This window comes from Lissotriton vulgaris, chromosome 1_1, assembly GCF_964263255.1.
Source record: "Lissotriton vulgaris chromosome 1_1, aLisVul1.2, whole genome shotgun sequence".
Lineage (NCBI taxonomy): Eukaryota > Metazoa > Chordata > Amphibia > Caudata > Salamandridae > Lissotriton > Lissotriton vulgaris.
The window spans coordinates 2,067,110,329-2,067,128,986 of record NC_141685.1 but is presented as its reverse complement, the minus strand read 5'-3'; the positions used below and the strand labels follow the sequence as shown (position 1 = coordinate 2,067,128,986).

At 42.1% G+C, this 18,658-nt stretch overlaps 1 protein-coding gene across 1 annotated transcript in view; it reads left to right on the top strand.

Annotated features, from left to right (window-relative positions):
* PIK3C2G (phosphatidylinositol-4-phosphate 3-kinase catalytic subunit type 2 gamma) overlaps window positions 1-18,658 on the top strand; it is a 1,914,223-nt gene that overhangs the window by 1,072,595 nt on the left and 822,970 nt on the right. The window lies entirely within an intron of this gene.

The following is an 18,658-nucleotide window of genomic DNA, read 5'->3' as shown; positions in this document are numbered from 1 at the left end:
TGATTTTTTTTGCACTGATTGGTGAACTTGGACACCTTTCCCCGCAAAGATTCACTGTAGTATACAAGTAGCCGCTCGCCTACTTCCATTAATTTTGGTTTTTACGTGGTGTGCAACTTTTCATTTTATATTTCAACAGTCCAGATTGTGCTCTGTAAATATTAATAACCTTTTATCACAGTTTGTTCGTTTTTGCCTCCTTCCTCCATACACCTTTTGCGATTTTGTCTCTCTTACTCTGGATCTAGGGACCAGATGTATCAATATTGGATTTTGCGAATCCATAATAGCAAATTTTACTGATTCACTATTATGGAATTGCAAAATGTATGTAGGTTTCGCAATCATAATTGCGATTTTTACATATTCCATATTAACCCCTTCGCTGCTAGGCTTCCCATCCCCCATAGGAAACCTTTTTGGGGCTATTTGGGGTATTTTGAGCTTCAGCCCCTGTAACATTCTGTCCACATAAGGCATTCATGCCAAATTTGCGTCCTTTTCATCCAACATCTTTAGGATGCTAAAAGTACCCGAGGTTTTTGGATTCCCATGGAGAGACCTGAGAAATTGGCTAAAATACAGCAATTTAAAAAACTAAATTTAAATGGGAAAGAAGTTCTTCAGAAGAAAGCGTCAGTTTTTCCCTGCAAAAGGTATCAACAAAGGGTTTGTGGTGCTAAAATAAACATCTTCCCGGAACAATCAGACTTTTGTCCGAAAACCAAACTTTTCTACACAGTTTTGGCATTTTACTGGGACATACCCTATATTTCCTTTTTTGTGTGCTTTCAACCTCCTTCCAGTTAGTATTAGTAATTGGTGTGCAAGCAATAATAGAAACCGGACAACTATACATTTCTGAAAAGTAGACACAATTATAAATTCAGCAAGGGGTCATATGTGTAGATCCTTCAAGATTCTTCTAAAGAAACTAACAAAAAGTATTGAAATTGAGTTGAAAAAAACAGCCATTTGTGCCAACATTTTCACCTGTAACCTCTTGTAAGTATGGCAGATGTTTGAAAGCAATATACGGTTATGTCTGCTGGACCCTTCTGGTTGCAGGATATATAGAACTTGTATGTACACCAAGAACCTAAGGTACACAGAGCCCATAACTTTAGCTGCATCTTGCAATGGTTTTTACTTGGTATATAGTGATTCATTTGGTAAAATATAAAGAGTGAAAAATAGGTACCAAGGAAACCTATATACTTCCAAAATAGGAACAAAATGTAGAGTTTAGAAGCAGTGGTTATTTGCACATCTCTAAAATTGTGGGTACCCATTCATGCATGTGAATTTGATGACATTTTTCAAAATGACTTATTTTTTACACATTATTTTACATTTGGAAGGCAGAAATGCAAAGAAAATCAATTGGTAAAAACACTTGTTTTACTATTCTGTGTTTCCATAACTCTCCCAATAAAAATGGTATCTCACTTGTGGTGTAGACCTGTTGCCTGCAATAGGAACCATCCCAACACGCAACGTGGACATATCACATTTTTCCACGGAAAACTGACCCTTTATTTGCCATGTGCCTAGCTGTGGATTTTGAGCTCTAGGTCAGCCAGCACCTTGGGAAACCTAGAAAACCTGTTCATGTTTGAAAACTAGACACCCGGGGGAATCCAGGATGGGTTAGCTGTTACCCAGAATCCCTTGCAAACCTCAGTCTTTGGAAAAAAAAGATTTTCCTCATATTTTTGTGATAAAAAGTTCTGGAATCTGTATGGATCCATAAACATCTACCCACCCAGCATTCCCTCAAGACTCATGATTAATAGTACATCACTTGTGTGGGTAGGCCTAGTGCCCGTGACAGGAAATAGCACAAAAGGCAACGTGGACAGATTCACATTTTTCCACAGAAAGTGGACCCTTTTTTCCCAATGTGCCTAGCTGTGGATTTCGGTCTTTAACTGAGCGGCAAGTAGGAAAACCTAGTAAACCTGTACATTTTTGAAAACTAGACACCTGGGGGAATCCAGTATTTCTGTCCATGTTACGGAAGCAATTACCTTCTTTGCAACCTCAGGAAGAAAAGGAACAACCCCCTGGCAAAACCTGAGTCTGATCTCAAACTATTCATCCCAAAAGGATTCGGAGAACAAATACTTTCTTTTCATTCACAACTACTGACTGGACACACAGGGGCAGAAAAATATCCCAATTTGTCCTGAAATACTTTTATCCGCCAGGTATTCACACAAAATACTGAAACGCAATTACCTACCTGTTAGGGCCCCAGTGCTGGTCCTAGGAGACCAGTGCTGGATTACAAAAGTAACGCGATCGTACTTTACCTGCAACCTGAATTTTCTCCCATTGAATAACATTGTCAGATATCCATTGAAAAGTTTCTAAGTGTGAACTTTTAAAACAGCTAAATATTAATGAGAATTCACTACAGTAAATAAAATGTTTTATGCTAATCTGGTTTCAGCTTAGACTCCAGGACTGAATCTAGAATCTAGTCCTGCAACTACTAAAGTAATTTATATAGTAATTAACTGTAACTACATGTGGAAAACCCATTGAGCTCAATGCTATAGTGTGTTTTAAGAATGTGTTGCTCACTGTCAATACTGTATTAATTGTGTGAACAAACTTTATTGCTCCTTTGCAAAGGAATTACATGAGAATACTCATATCAAGAAAAGTATATTTTTACAACTGTTGGTTCTAAAAATAAAACACCTATATCTGTGGATATAAAAACAATTGGCCTGGAGTTCAGTCCTTGAGTGTGTGAAACTTTTTTCTGACAGAGTGTGTACAACAAATGCTTTACACTGTCCTCTGGTACTGCCTTACTGCTCGGCCAAGCTACCACTTTGGAGAGTAAGGTCAGTTCTGACTTTAACCTCTGTACTCTATACACACTGCACTTCATTATAGTCCAGTATATATAGATCCACTTACTCACAGGGGGTTCTTGTGTTTTTCCTCTGGCTGTCCCCTGCTGGTTTTGGGTTCTCGGCTCTTTCCGCTTTGTTGGGGGCATGCTTGGTTGTGTGCTCCTGCCTGCGTTTTTCTCCTTCATGGGGGCTCTTTTTTGCTTCTGTAGGGTGCCGTTCTTCGATCTGGTGCCCTTGGCATTTGTGGGGTTCCGGAAGGCCGGGTTCTCTGCTTTGGTATCTCCACTTAGTTAAGAAATGGGACGAGGACTGGAGGGACCTGAGGGTAATGTCCTATTACTTACCGGTAATCTTCATTGCTCTGGGTCCCGTTGTCCTTGTCCCATTCCTTACGCCCCTCCCTCCCTCCCTGACAGCCGGCCTTCCGGTTGTAGGGTTTGAATTTTCAGGCTGCATGCTGTGCTGGTATCGCTTATGTACTCCCAGTGGAAGGGAGTGGGTTGGGTATCCCAGCATGCTCCTGTTCTTTTGTTTCAGTCACGGAGATGGTCATCTCAACTTAGTTAAGGAATAGGAGGAGGACAACGGGACCCGGAGTAATGAAGATTACCGGTAAGTAATAGGACATTAAGTGGGAATCTGAACAGATGGATAGCAAAGGACAATATTACAAAATCCATAGCAGCACAAAACTGTGAGACACGATAAGATGCTGTGAATGCAGTGCATTCATTAACTCCTTTGTATCAACTAGGAATGACTTCCACTACCATTAGAAAGGTTACTAATTAAATTCCAGACGTTCAGTGCATTTTTAAAGACCCCTCATGCAAGCGTAGGCGGCAGTGCAGCAATCTTCACTTGCTGAAGCTTAGAAGTTTCCCACTAGAGGAATTTGCAGGTGATATAGTTCTGGCTGTAATAGTTAGTTATTGGTCCTCCAGAATCCTGTGTTTTTCCAGAGATGTGATGCCCTTGACTCCTTTTGCTGTTCATCGTGCGTAGTAAAAACATAAACACACCCATTTTCTCAGAACGCACTGTTAGAGCCAGCACTAAATGGCAATCTTTTCAGTTTCAGGAGAGAGCTGTCATCTTGACATATGCTTTAAAGCACTTTTTTCTCCAAAGTAATAATACAGTTACAGCTTCATGACAGTAATTATACAGACTGCTCCACTGCACTAGTGAAAGAGGGTTCTCCCACCTCCTGCGTCACCAGTCTTACATTCAGAAACTCTAAAGCGAGAGAGAAGGTGTTTTGATAGTGGAATACTCGGAGTACACTTAAAACTACTTTCGATTCCAACTTCTGCGACGTGTCATCATTTTTAAGAGTACTTGAACATCAATGAAAGAACTATACTCAAAACTGATATTTAGGGGAGCACGTTAACGCAAAAAAATGTTTGACAAAGGAATGTAATCAATCTTAGAAAAAAGTACGTTATCCACACGCACTTTGTCAAACTATTAAAATTGTAAATCAAAATGTAATTGTTAATTATAGGCACACCTCACCGAAATGGTGTTTTACAACTGTGAGCTTATTTATGTTTATGTTTCTTTTCTTATCGAGATCATACAGAAGTGTCCGATTTCCAAATTAACGCCACTTCATTTAGAATCTCAAAACCGCTGTGTGATGTCAGATCTACAACTGAAGGGCTGAAAAGCAAATATCACCTTCTCTCACATTAGTTCTGTAATATAAATGTGGATGCATTAAGCTGTAACAGCCAGCTAGTCCTGCGTTATGAGGATTCCCCTCACTAGTCACGGCTTTTTACCCAATTTATTTTCAATATAAGATTAAAAAACATTATTTACAAACTCAGCCAACCTTATACACCACGCACTAGTTCCTGGGGCTTCATAGTGGTAATCTGCATTCCTCAGTATACATCTACTCAGGGTGTGACATAACTGCATTTCCCAGTATCCATTTATAGAGGAGATGCCATCACTGGTTTCCTGCTAAAACCATCTATAAATGAAGAAGCCAAACTGGTGGGCTTCGTTCTCAAGCATCCATCTCCACAAGAAGTGACATCACTGGTTGCCTGCCAAAATCATTTTTAAAAGCGCAAACCAGAGGGACACTTTATTCCATAGCATAACTGCAGATCCTAGCATCCATTCCAACAGAAAATGACATCACTGGTTTCCTGCCCAAACCCTCCCGAATAGGGGGAAGAGAAGTGGACTTAATTTATTCCCCAGCATCCATCTCTACAGGAAGATACATGAGGGCATTTCTTAGCATCCAGCAACACAGCTCACTACCCCCCCCCCATTCCCCACCCGCCACAGGCCTTCAGGAAAGAACAAGGTCTTCAGAGTGGAATTATCATCACCAAAACCCCCTAGAAAACTCAGATTTATCAATACACCCAACGTGGTATTGCTTAGCATCTAATGCACACACCCCAGCCATATCTTAGACCTCATCTTCTCTGCATCACCAACCATTCATTGCAGACCTTCTAAACCCCTAAAATGGATGTTCTGCCTCCATTATCCTGCTCAGCCCCCAGCCAAAACATTGCGGGCAAACTAGAAGACAAGACAAACCAACAAATCCTCACTTCCTTCAAAGACAACTTATAGATTGCACTCATCTATTCAGTGTATTTCAGGAATACCATGTGTACATCTATGCTCAAAGCAGAACACAAATGTATAATTTAAAACCTTCAGCACCTTGGTACTCCAAATATCTTGCTGACAACAAATGCTTCATCCGCTGTCAAAAAAGAATATAGAAGTGAAAAAAAATCCCCAACGGCCTCTCTCTACTGAAGTCGCACTACATAATACACAGATTACTCTTCACTTCTGCTTTTAGCCAAGTACTAGACTAAAAATATAAATAAAGCTGCCAATAAAAGCAGAACACTTCAAAACAAACAAGCACTGCATCAACTGCCTGACAGAGCCTCATATCCTACATCCCAAGAAGAAGTGCAATATCACATTGTCAACACTAAACCAGCTTTTATGCTGACACCCACTCATTGCAGCTCCATCTCACAATAGTCATCCTTCATACCTTAGTCTCCACAACCTTAGAAAGTGATTTCTTACCCTTATCGTTCATCAAAGCACCCTCTCTGGAGGAGTACTCACGCCAGCCCTACAACACACCACCTCCATTACTCAAGGCATCCTACCTGAAGGTCTCAGGACAGGACAGTTCCTCCTCCTACTAAAGAAACCCACACTAGCCCTGCACTACTTTGCCAACTATGACTCACCATTCATCTACCTCACTCATCTACCTGTCATTGGAAAGATTGTTAAAAGCAGTTCATGTACAACTTCAAGCTCATGTCCATAACACCCAGTTAATGCACAGCTATCAATGCTGCTTCAGATTATGTTGCAGTGTTCGTCTACCTTACACATCAGAGATGATACCCTTTTGACCACAGATAAAGATGGTGCTTGCCTCCTGATGTTAACAGATGTCTCTGCAGACTGTTACACGGTAGAACACGTCCCCCTCATCCACACCGTGAAGTCTCAAGTGGAATTCACAGGAAACAAACTTCACTAGTTCTCATCCTACGTATCCAATGAACACCATTTCATCCACATGGAAAATAGATCCCAGAATATCCTGATACCATGTGTATTTCCCGAGGATTCTGTCTTGTCCACTGTCATGTTCAACCCTTAGATGGAGACCCTTAAGACTCTACTCACAGAAAACAGCATCAAACATCACCAGGATGCCAATGGCACACAACTGTTTTTTGAATGTCTCCTCTGATTCAGGCATACAGTGCCTCAAATCTCTACACCCATACCTGAATGTCCACTTGATGTCCAGTATCTATTTGAAGCTTAACCAAGCAGAGTTCTTGCTGCTCACCAAGAGCAGCAAGGAAACCTTACTCCACACCTAGCTCAACAATAGGAATCCTGGATGGATTTGAACCTCAACATTTTTTTATAGACAGGGTGCTTGAATAGACCCTGGACTCCAATATTGTCTTTCAGCAACACTTCACCTATAAAATTAATATGACCGGTAAGCATCCATCTCTGTTAAAAAAGATTCCAGAAAGCAACTTCAGAACTGCTGTGCAAGTCTTACACTGTCACAACTGGACGGTAGGGTTGTCCTCCCAGACTCCAGACTGTGATCCCGCAAGGGCATCTTACATGCAGCATTTCACCTTATGTAGGGCCTAAAGAAATATGACCATGTCACTTCTACCCTGATGGACCTCCATGGGCTGCTCTTGCTTGCCTTCCTCATATTTGTACACCAGCTGCAAAAGCTGCAAAGCTGTAACAATCTGAACCCCTGTCGAACTTTATTACAAGCTCACAATTTCCGATTGCTCTCTGCACACCCACGACCAGAACACCATCTGACTGGAGACAAAAAAAGTTCAAAAAAGAAAATAACATGACATTCATGATCCGGAAAGGCATTCGCCCCTCCCCCTGCATCCTTCAGGATTGCCCCAACCCTCTTCTGATTTAGATAAAAGATTAAAATGCACATCTTTAAAAAACACTGCGTCATAATGTAGTATCAGTCCACTTTCAATCTAGTCCAGCCAGCAAGTCGCAAATCTCATTATGACAATGAAATGCCAAAACTGAGTATATATTGTCGTGAATCTATGTGGGTTGAAATAGTTTAATGTAATGATTGCCTTCACCCAGCACTGACTGCTACCATCCTGCATTTAGGTTGAATTTAGAGACCTGACGGACACTTCTTAAGTCCCACAGAATATCTTCTACGGTAGAGGCGATTTAAATCTTTAATAGCCTGCAGTGGGAAGCGCATGTCAATACAGATGTACATGGTTTCATCTTCCACTTGGATGTCTCAGATGGAAGGAAACTTGACTGGTTTAATATTAGATCAATATGTAGCTGAATTGTATTTCTTGTCAGGCAGACCAGCATTTGCTACGCCTCCATAAGTGCGTATTTTTGTCTCAATTGGCAAAAGTTGTGGTTTGAATTTTAGTTGAGAGTACAGATGTTTGCTCATTTTTTCTGATCCCCGAGTCTATGAGAGCTGCTGCTTCCTGTCCTACGATCTGTATTATCCATTTTGGTTGTGGTCATCTGTTGTCAGGTGCTCTTTCTATGAAGAGTATCAGAATAGTTCTTATTTTTCCTCTGGAACAAGGCTTATTGACTGACTGGCAGGAGTCAGTGCCCAATCATTGCTGTCATGTGAACTAGTATGTAAAGTCCACAATATTAATATTTTCCTTACTGGGAAATTCATTCAAGATCCCCTCTGCAGACCCTTGCAAGGTAATACTGTTTTTGTAGTTTAAGCTGTCTTTTGCACAGGCCAGGAATGCACCTAAGGGATGCCACTCACCCTCACAATTTCCATGTGTGCTGGTTCTCATTTATTCCCCCGGTGTTTTATATAGCACAAACATGACCCGCAGGATCTGGTATGGGATAGCTTTACATGAGCACCAGTTGTGTTACACAAGGACGCATTCATTTTTGTTAGCCATGGGAGGTTAATCGATTTGCCCAAAATCACAGGATGTTGAGCGTCATTGCCGAGACTCGAACCCAGTGCCCCAGATTTTAGGTTGACCGCATCCTCTCCGCATTGTCATTCCTTCTCCACTGTGTTCTCCCTTTAATTCAGTGGTGTTGTCGCCTTTATGGATTTGGGTTAATCTGGTTCCTCCTTGATGATCTTGGGTTTGGCCTGGGAAAAATTACCAAAACGTTTGCGATTATGCCTGCTCATTTAATTCTATATCAGTACCAGTGGCAAGCATTATGCTGTACTTTCTTTTTTATTTTCTCTCCAGCAGCCAAATAGAACAACTTCAGTTCTCAAACTAAATTTTCATGCAAACGTAGGGTAAAATAACATATTTTCTATAGCCAATAACAGGCCTGTACAGTCCACAAAGTCCTGCTTCACTAGTTATGCCTCCTCTTTCTTTGCTGCTCCATCAGTTATAATAGAAGTACTCCTGTCTCTCTCTTCAGGGACTGTTTTATCGTTTTTCATTATTATTCTTGTCAGATTACTTTGATGTAGGCTTTTAATTTTTTACTAAGTGTTTTGTGTGTTCTCTCATTGTGGGAGTGTTTATTTGCTACTTCTCCTCTATGGTGGTTTACTTGTTGCTTTGGTACATGACACAGTCTTCTGATTGCTAGAGAGTGCCTATGAGCTTTGTTTTTTGCAGGTGGGCAGTGCTCAACACTCTCAGTTGTTTTTTGATGTCCCTGTGCCTTCCTTCTGTACTCCTCAGGCAGCAGAGACTATAACCAGCCAGGAGATCATTATCTTTTCTACTCCCCGGAGTACAGCACCTCTTTTTGAGTCTGTAAATCTGATTAACAGGCTATTCTTGTTATGCTCCTCCTGGGGTCTGTATTGATTAGGCACTTCAAGATGCCGACCCAGGGAAAGCCCTATATGTCAAACACAGAATAGGTTTCTTTGTATATTGATGTTTTGGTGTATTGTGTTGGTGGCTTGACTGTATTGAACTTTTTCAAGTGCACTAAATTCTCGCTGGTATCCCAGTCAACTATATTGTCCTTAATGTGTAGGAACTTCAGATTGAGAAGGGGTAGAGGAAAGAACCCTAAATTTGAATTGAGGGGATTAATTCTTTAAGCCTGTGGATGCTTCTATATATAAAGCAGTAGTGTCTATTTTAGCCCCTATTGAGAAACAATTGCCTATTCTGGAACACAAATGTAGAGACTCTTTATTTCCCAGTGTGATACTACCCAATCACATCATAGTTCCCCAACTCAAAATAAATCCGGGAAATCCCCCCTGAGAAAACTGCTGCTAAGCAAAACCATGTCCACGGGGTTGATTTAGAAGCATTCAGGAAAAATTTTCAGTCACAGTATTTGCCTCTTCCATCTATCCCAGTTTCCCTCAGGGGGATGTTTCACCAATAGATTCAGATTGAGACTCTGGACATAATACACAGTGGCACCCCTATGCACCTGGTCATCTTGAGAGTGGGGATGTCTTTACAGAGAATCATATCTCAGTTACGGACATGCTTGACCCAGATGAAATGAAACCCCGTTCTCAGATTGGGTACCTGGGAGAAGGTCACTACTTATCTTGCAAGGTGGCTCCATATGCCTCTGGAAAAGGAAGCATGCAATCGCCACAGGGCGGAATGCCCCAGTCCGTCTCAGGATGGTAAAGTGGTGAGTATACCTGTGATTAATGAATGCATGGCTCCTTTACTAGTGAAATATAACCATGGTCCTAAAAAAGGCAATGATTGCTCATGGTGTTCATGTCAGGATAAGTTACTTGACATTGTGGGTCCCTTAACAAAAATTCTCAACATGGCAGAAGAAGCAAAAGAGTCTGTGTGTCTAATACCTCCTGAGACACTCTCAGATTTGAGCAGTGTGAATGCGCTATTTCTGCAGAGCATCAATGCTTACTATGGATACAGGCTAAGGGATCTCTACACTCTATAGCTGGGCTCGTGGTCCAAGGTGGATTATTTGTAGGCCTGGGTGGTAAATTCCGGTCCGCTCGCAGAATTTGAAGAATTTGTGTAATTTCACATTCTGCAGAAAACGCAGTATTGCCCAAAATTCTGCAATCCGCGGCTTCGCAGAATTTTTTGCTTGTTTGCGCTTTAAAAATTTGTTTTCACAAGATATTTCTCCCCAAGCACGCAAACCGCATTCACGAACAGGAAAAAAGCATCACGAACGGACGGAACAAGCAATTCCGCGTGTTCGCAGAACTTTTTTTCCATACTCGCAGAGATTTTTTACCATTTCCCGAAGCTTTGCGTAGCGCGACTACGCAAATACCGCTCACTCTCACTTCCTTGGACAAAGCTAAGGCATTCATGAAAAGAATATTTATCCCTATGGTTTTTTCAGGGGCCATTTATGGTAGAGGGAACTTGACCAGGTGTTTCATTCCAACAAGCCTCTTCTAGAGGTCAAAGTTCAAAGAGAGAACACTGGAGGGATTTGATTTGGGGTTTTGTCTAGAAGCCACCAATGCCTCAGAAGAGGTAGCTGCCAGTTCCGTGGAATTTATTCCAATACCTTTTCCACAGGTGAGTGTAAAAATAGAGGTAGGTTGGCGAATTTTGCTCAGAATTGTTGGGCTCTTGCAACAGATGCTTGGGTACGCCAGACAGTCAGGGGTTTCCACACAAAGTGTTTGGGGTCGCCCAGGCAATATTCTCACCCTCTTCCTTCACATTTTTTTCTGCTCATGAACTGCCCTTGTTCACTGGGAAATATTTTTCCTTCTCAAGAAGGGTGCTATTGTTCCTTCACCCATCCATTCATGATGTTTCTCAAGCTATGTTTTCTTGGTGCCGAAACAGACAGAGGCCACCATCCAGGTATCAACCTAAAAGAGTTCGGGTGGTTGGTTTTTAGCCACTTCAAGATGGAGGGTATTCATCTCCTGAGGGATCTACTTTGGCGCAGTAACTGGATGGTCCAATTGGACTGACTATTCTCATTTACCCTCCATAACAGAGATTTCTACAGTTTTCTTGGGGCACACACTTACAAATTCACTTTTCTTCCATTAGATTTCTACTTAGCTTCACAGTTTTACCAAGGTGCTCATGCCGGCAATTGAATTTCTTCACACTCAAAGTGCTCATCTAATAACATACCTTGACGACATTCTCCTTTTGGATCAGTGTCCCCAAACATTTATGGTGCTCCTTTCACTGGCGGTTTCCTTTCTAAAGAGACTGGGATTATTTGTGATCAATGAAGCAAAGTCCATTTTGACTCCCAAACAATTCATTACTTTTCTCGGTTTTGTATTTGACTCAGTACAGACAATTCTCAGACAATTTTCAAAAAAATGAAAAAAATACATCAGCACTTCGGAAAGCTCTAGAGAAGGGGAAACTTTCTAATGTTAGATTGCTTGTTGGATTGGTCTCCTGCTTTCATCCATTCAGGATATATTTCCGGATCCTCTACATTGCAGGACCCTTCAGCGTTTGAAGGCGCATGACTTACGAAAGGGCCTCAACTATTTGCAGAAGGTTTTACTCAAGAGGTGAAGAAAGAGATAGGCAGGTGCCCTTCAAACATGGAGGATTTAGTTATCGAGTTGGATGCCAGCTGAGGACTGGGAGCCCGGAGTGAAGATGTTTGCACTGGAGAAATCAGGTCCCCTACAGGCAGTCTTCTGCATATCAACCTTCTGTAGCTGCTGACTGCCTCTTTTCAGTGTGAAATGTTGGACAATGTGGCTGTGGTATGCAATGCAAACCATCTTGGAGGGATGAGATCCAAGATTCTAGCAGATCTAGCCAAAGTTTTGGGACATTTTATCTGAAGAATAATATTGGCAATCCAGACATTTTCAGGATGCCAGCGAGTGGAAACTCCATCTGGAGATTTTCAATAGGATAGCGAGGCACTGGAGTCACTTCTCTGGAGACCTTTTTGCCGCTAGACTAGATCAACAGCTACCAAAATATTTCAGCCTGATCCAGAAGCAGCGGCAACAGACATTTTCCCACAAGTATGGTCAAGGAACAAGTTTATGTCTTTCCTACCTTTTCCATGTTCATGTGTCTGAAAGCACATGTCAGAAGACAGCAAGTGGTCCTGGTGGAGGTGTCTATGACATTGAGGTCCTAGGTCTGGCTTCCAGTGATGATGAAACTTTCTTGTGATTTTCCAATCCCTCTACCCCCATCTGCCACATCTCCTGCAGGAACCCCTCAGGAATCCTCATTGTCTTGTGACAGAAGGCCCTTTACATGGAGGATTACAGACACTGATGGGAATTCCCTGACCTTTTGATATAGGCTATCTTTCTCCTCTCCATGTCATGCCTGGATGGGACAGTCACAAGGTAGAAATTGGTTTGGTCCAGATGGGTACATTGGTGCATGCATAGTGTTATGGGGTCTGATGTTGTCAAAATCCTGTATTTCTTGAGTATTTCGCAACAAGGTGTAGCGTACAGATCGGTAAATGCTTTCAGATCGGCTATCTCAGCAGGGCATGTCCCTGTTGTTGGACACCCAGTTGGGGAAGATCCTCTGGTCAGGAAATTGCTCAGGGGGATTGGTGTGTCTTTACCTCCAGAGCATAGGTATTTTTCTCTTTGTGATGTTAACAGAGTTCTCCATCTTATCCTAACTTGGCAAAGAAATACATATTTGTCCGTAGTTGGCAATGCTCCTTTGCCTTGTCTCATGCTGAATAGTTTTGGATGCAAGAGCATTGAACGTGAGAGATTGTTTTTTTACTCCGGATGAGGTCACATTTAGTATTTTTAATCAGACGAAGTGTAATTCTAGAGTGGTGTCTTATCCTGCTTTTAGAGAATCTCTTTAACTGTGTGTGGTCAAATGTATCAAAGCATATGAAAGTAGACAGCAGAGGTTCCTCCTGTGAGTAAGAAACAATTACTGATATACTCATTGCAATTTGACAATGTCACCTTAGATATCTCATGACATAGTATAGTTATTATGCACAGTTAATCAACTTGGTACTTATATAAATAGTAAACCACGTATTTCCAGTAATCTCTGGGTTTGGAGCCAGTGGGCAATTCCTCCTCATATGTTTGCTGAGCGTCCTTGCAGTACGTCATATCTTGAATCCACTGTTTGATTTTTGGAACCTTTCTACTTCTCCAACATAGCGATATTCTGCGTTTAGCAAGGAGCAGAGCAGTGATGCAAAATTTGCACTTATTAGCACGCACACCTGGAACAACACCTAGCAAACATGTACGAATATTGTACATAAGGTTAAATTCTAACATAGCACTCAGCATCTCGACATTTATTACCCAATACTCATTTACTGCTGCACAGTACCATGCTAAATGAATACAATTATGCCATATCGGCTTTACAGCGTTGACACTTTGCATCTGTGCGCAGGCCGTATTTATACAGCCTTGCCGGGGTATAGTATGTTTGATGCAGGTACTGATAGTGCACCATACGTAGGTTCCAATTGGGTGTTACCATACCAGTTAGTGAACAAGCTACAGCCCGTTCCGCCTCTGTGAGTAGATCGTCAAACCCTCATTCCATAACGCTTTATGTGTGGTGTCAGCTATATATTCTTGCAATGAGACCATGTTCGTGTTCCGAGGTTCGGTAAGAATCAGCTGTAGCGCCGACAATTGTGGTGGCTCCACAGGATACGACAGGCATAATTTCTTGATCGCACCCTGCTGTCTGTAATATGTGAAGCGAAACAGTAGTGTCTGATTGCTAATGTATGCAAGTTCATCGGGTGTTCTCAAAGTGCCATCTTGATACAGTTCACCTATAGTGTCCATTCCCACCTGTTTCAGCAGACCCATGCCCACATCTTCCTGGGTAATTGAAAGTCCTGGGTGATGGTGTAATGGTAATGTAGGGGCATACAGCCAGAGTTTATGTGCCAGTTTACCCATCTTGCACCAGGCTGCATTGGTCGTAAGTATAGTATTGATATCACGACTATGCAATGGGGGTCTAGGATGTGTTATGACAGCAGTCAGTGGTATTGGGAGTGCATCCCCTTCCTCAATGGCCACGATTCACCATTACAGATATGGGAGTAATAGGGATATTTTTAAAAAGATACAGAAGTTTGGGTAAAATGACCATCTTGACAATGGCCAGCCGATCAGAAATCGTTAAGGGTAATTGAATCCAACGCCCTATTTTGTCCTTCATGATACTATTCGCCCTGCCATAGTTTGTGCGAATAACTACTTCTGGGTCCCGATGATACCACACCAGTATTTTACAGGTTCTGATTGCCACTCTAGTGGGAACTCTGTTGAGTGTGGGTGTGTTGTCTGTCAATGGTATGATGAGAGATTTTGACCAATTAATTTGAAGACCAGATTGACGTCCGAATTTAATGTATTCCCTGAGTAGGGGGGCCAAGTGAATCTCAGAATCCCCCATGTATAGCATCATATCATCCGCATAGAGAGATATATGCAGTGGTCTAGCGGAAATTGAAATGCTGAATAGTAATGCTTTTGTCGGATCTTACATGCAAGCGGCTCAAGGGCTATCGCAAATAACAAGGGGCACAATGGGCATCCCTGCCTTGTTCCCCTCGCAATTGGAATGGCCTCAGATATGTAGTTGTTAAACTTAATACGTGCTGTAGGTTCAGTTTATAGAATTTGCACCCATTGTAAGAAGATTGGTGGAAAGCCCATCTGTCGTAAAACAGTGTGGGCATATGACCATTCAATAGAATTAAATGCTTTTGCAGCATCTAATAGAACTGCAACTGCCTTTGTGTTGGGGGTGAAATAATATGATAATGCGAATAGAGTTCTGGTGTTATGATTTGTCGCTCAAACTGGTAGGATGATATTAGTCATCATCGGTTGTAGTCAAACAGCAAGGATTTTGGCCAAAATCTTTGTATTCACGTTAATTAGGGACAACGGTCGATATGATTTGCAACACTCTGGGTCCTTGGGCTTTAAAAGGGCGATTAACATGGCTTCTCTCAAGGTGGGTGGTAATATTTGCTGGTCATGGGCATCACCATACATTTGAACCAAATTGGGCGCTAACTGGTCTACAAATGCTTTATAAAATTCACAGGTGAATCCGTCAGGGCCTGGTGCTTTACCGTATGGGAGCGATTTGATAATTTCAGTTACCTCTTCCACTGTTACTGGCAGGGACAAGTAGTTTCTTTGCTTGTCTGAGAGCCATGCTATGGTCACATCTTCCAGATATTCCATGATTTCAGAGGGTGGTGAAGTGGGTTGTGATGTATATAGTTCACTATATGCTCTCATAAATGTGTGCAGTATCCCCTGTACGTCACGCTGTACCTCCCCATTGGCAGTGGACGACTCATACAAATTGTGGAAGCTAATACCCTACCTGGTTGGCCCCATTCACCATAGGACCTTGCCATCTGTTGTTTTGAGATATATTTAAGATCATCCTCTGCGAATGTCTGATATTCAGACATTACAACCCTAATGTTACCCAATATCTTTGCGTCTTGAGTGCACTCTTATTCACGCTACAGGTTATTTAGTGTGGCCTCCCGCATGCTGAGTTGCCGAAGTATGTCCTTTAATATACCTGCATTGGTGGTTATACACACTCCCCTAATGGCAGCCCTAAAGGCTTCCCAGAGTATGCCGGAGTCCTCAATGGTGGTTTTATTTAATTCAAAGTACTCAGTGATGACCTGACTAATAGCTTTAGTATACGCCTGATCTAATAACGCTTTTGCATTGATTCTCCAGATATAGGGGGATGGTACATCATGTGGTACTATTATGGACAGCAATACAGGATTATGATCCGACAATGTTTTGGGTAGATAGCATATATTTCTTGTCCAAAGCCCTACATCTTTGGTACTGAACCAGTAGTCTATACGAGACCAGCTATTGTGCACCGCCGAAGAATGGGTAGCCTCCATACACCCCGGATTACGTGCTCTCCAAATGTCATGGAGGTGTGTTTCAGAAATAATGTCCTGTATCATTCCTACTGCCTTCCGGTGTGGTTGTGTTGTAGTTTCTGATCTTTCTAGATTGTCATTCAGTGCAACATTGAAATCACCCACCAAATTACAGTCATGTTAGATAAGTCATTGATTTTACGCCAAATTATATGATAGAACTCTGACCATAGACATTGATCAACGCTAGTCGCTGCCCCCTTAGTTTCCCTGTGATAATAATATAGAGCCCCTGGCCATGCGTTATAATATTGTCTACAAAAATTGCGTCCCCTTTTTGACCAAGATCATTACCCCCCTAAAGTATGAAGAGTATGACTAACTGTACATGCATTCGCCCATTTATGCCCAATGTTACTTTTGCAAGTAGGTGCAAGAATTGTTTCCTGGAGGAGGGCAATATCAATATGGTGCCTGTCGAAGTACGTAAATATTTGACACATTTTTCTCGGGTTGCTAAGCCCCCTGACATTCCAAGTGAGATGTAATGGATGTAGTTTAGTAGTAGCCATACTTAGTTATTAGCATATAGCATGACATATTGCTATCTACGTGTTTTGTGCATGTAGCATTCTGTAATAGAAGTCCAGCGACATTAAACATTGTGGTGTGAATCTGGATATCCGCGATGTCTCTCAAGTACCACAGTCTGCACAACATTAACCAACCTTTTCCCCCCACCCACTTCAGCATCCCAACCTTGCCAAAGCTATACCCTTACTTGAAAGAACAGTATAACGAAAACCTTTCTTGGGGAACTCCCGCCTAGGGGGTCTGCCAGGTGCACACAACTACATCCATCGTAGTGGATGTGGTCAGGTATACATTAGAAATGCAGATCTAATATTACCAGAACAAAACAATTTTGGCATAACCTGTGCATATAATGAGCACATCCGGGTAGTGTATGATATTAGGAAGCGCCGGTTCCCCCGTCCCATGTCATATAGTACAACAAACCATTCAACGTGAGGGCCTAAAAAGAGGAGAATGCAATAAGGCTATATCCAACTCCACCAGCTAGTTGATACCAATAGAGCAGCAATAGAATTCTTAGTGCACTTTTCTTCCCCTAGTATCAATCTGTTCCTACCCAATACAAAAAGGGCTTGCGGCTAACACATCATGGTCTAATGGCATAACAACTACTGTCTACAGAGTTCAGTAAATACGACTCTCTGCCATTGATGTACAGCAACTCAGCGTCCATGGCCGCCTCTTGTAACAGGACAATATATGCATAGTACATACATTACCACCTTGTGTAGTCTGTGTTGCCACACGTTATCTTTAAGCTGCTACTCAGACACATGTTTGCCATGCATCCACATTGGTCCGTACGTGGAATAGACAGCGTGCATTCCCGACCGTAATATCTCGTGGACAACCAACTATTTCTAGTTCAATGTACATAATAGGCGGCATGAGTGTTCCAACGGCGTTGTACGTTGCCATAGGTGAAAAATATCTCCCAACAGTCCGTATTAAGATTAATACAAGGATTGTCTAATATTCAAATCCAATTCACTCTGAATCCTGCTGTTCAGTTCGCTGTTGCTCTTTACGCTTGCTGGCTATTTTCTTAAGGAAGGCTTGTGCCGCCTTTGGTGTCTGGAGGATGGTAGTACGACCATCCCATGTTACCTTCAGCCTGGCTGGGTAGAGCATTGCATAGTCAATACCTAGGTCACGAAGTTTCTTTTTTGCAAGGTTGAAGTTCTTTCGTGCTAGCTGGACTGACATGGTCAAATCCCGGTAGAATGCTAGTGTGTTGCCCAGGTAGTTGACCTGCTGCTTCTCTCTCGCCATCCTCAAAACTGCGTCATGATCTTTATAATTGTGGATACGAGCGACAATAGGTCTCGGAACGGCGCCCGGTGGCGGACTTGGAGCCAAGGATCTATGTGCACGCTCCACTATCATGACCGACGAAAAGTTATTTGAGCCAAATACTTCACGGAACATGTCCTCTACGTAGGTTTCCATCCACCCAGTGTTTGTGGACTCAGGGACTCCTGTAATTCTGATGTTATTACGACAGGATTTGGCTTTCAAATCTTCCGCTTTGTTTTTATTTACCTCCAGTATTTTTGCTGTGTCTGCACACTTATTCGTAGTAGCATTTGATTCGTCCTCGACTGCAGTTATCCGATTCTCTGCCTCATCCAGACGTTCACCCTTTTTGTCTAGTTTTGCTGACATGTTGTCAACTCGCTGAGCAAGGGAATCTAGTTTCCAATTGATGTCTTGCAGACTTTGCTGTATGGCTTGAAGAAGATTTTCCATGGCGTTACCTGGCACAGTTTCTGCTCCCA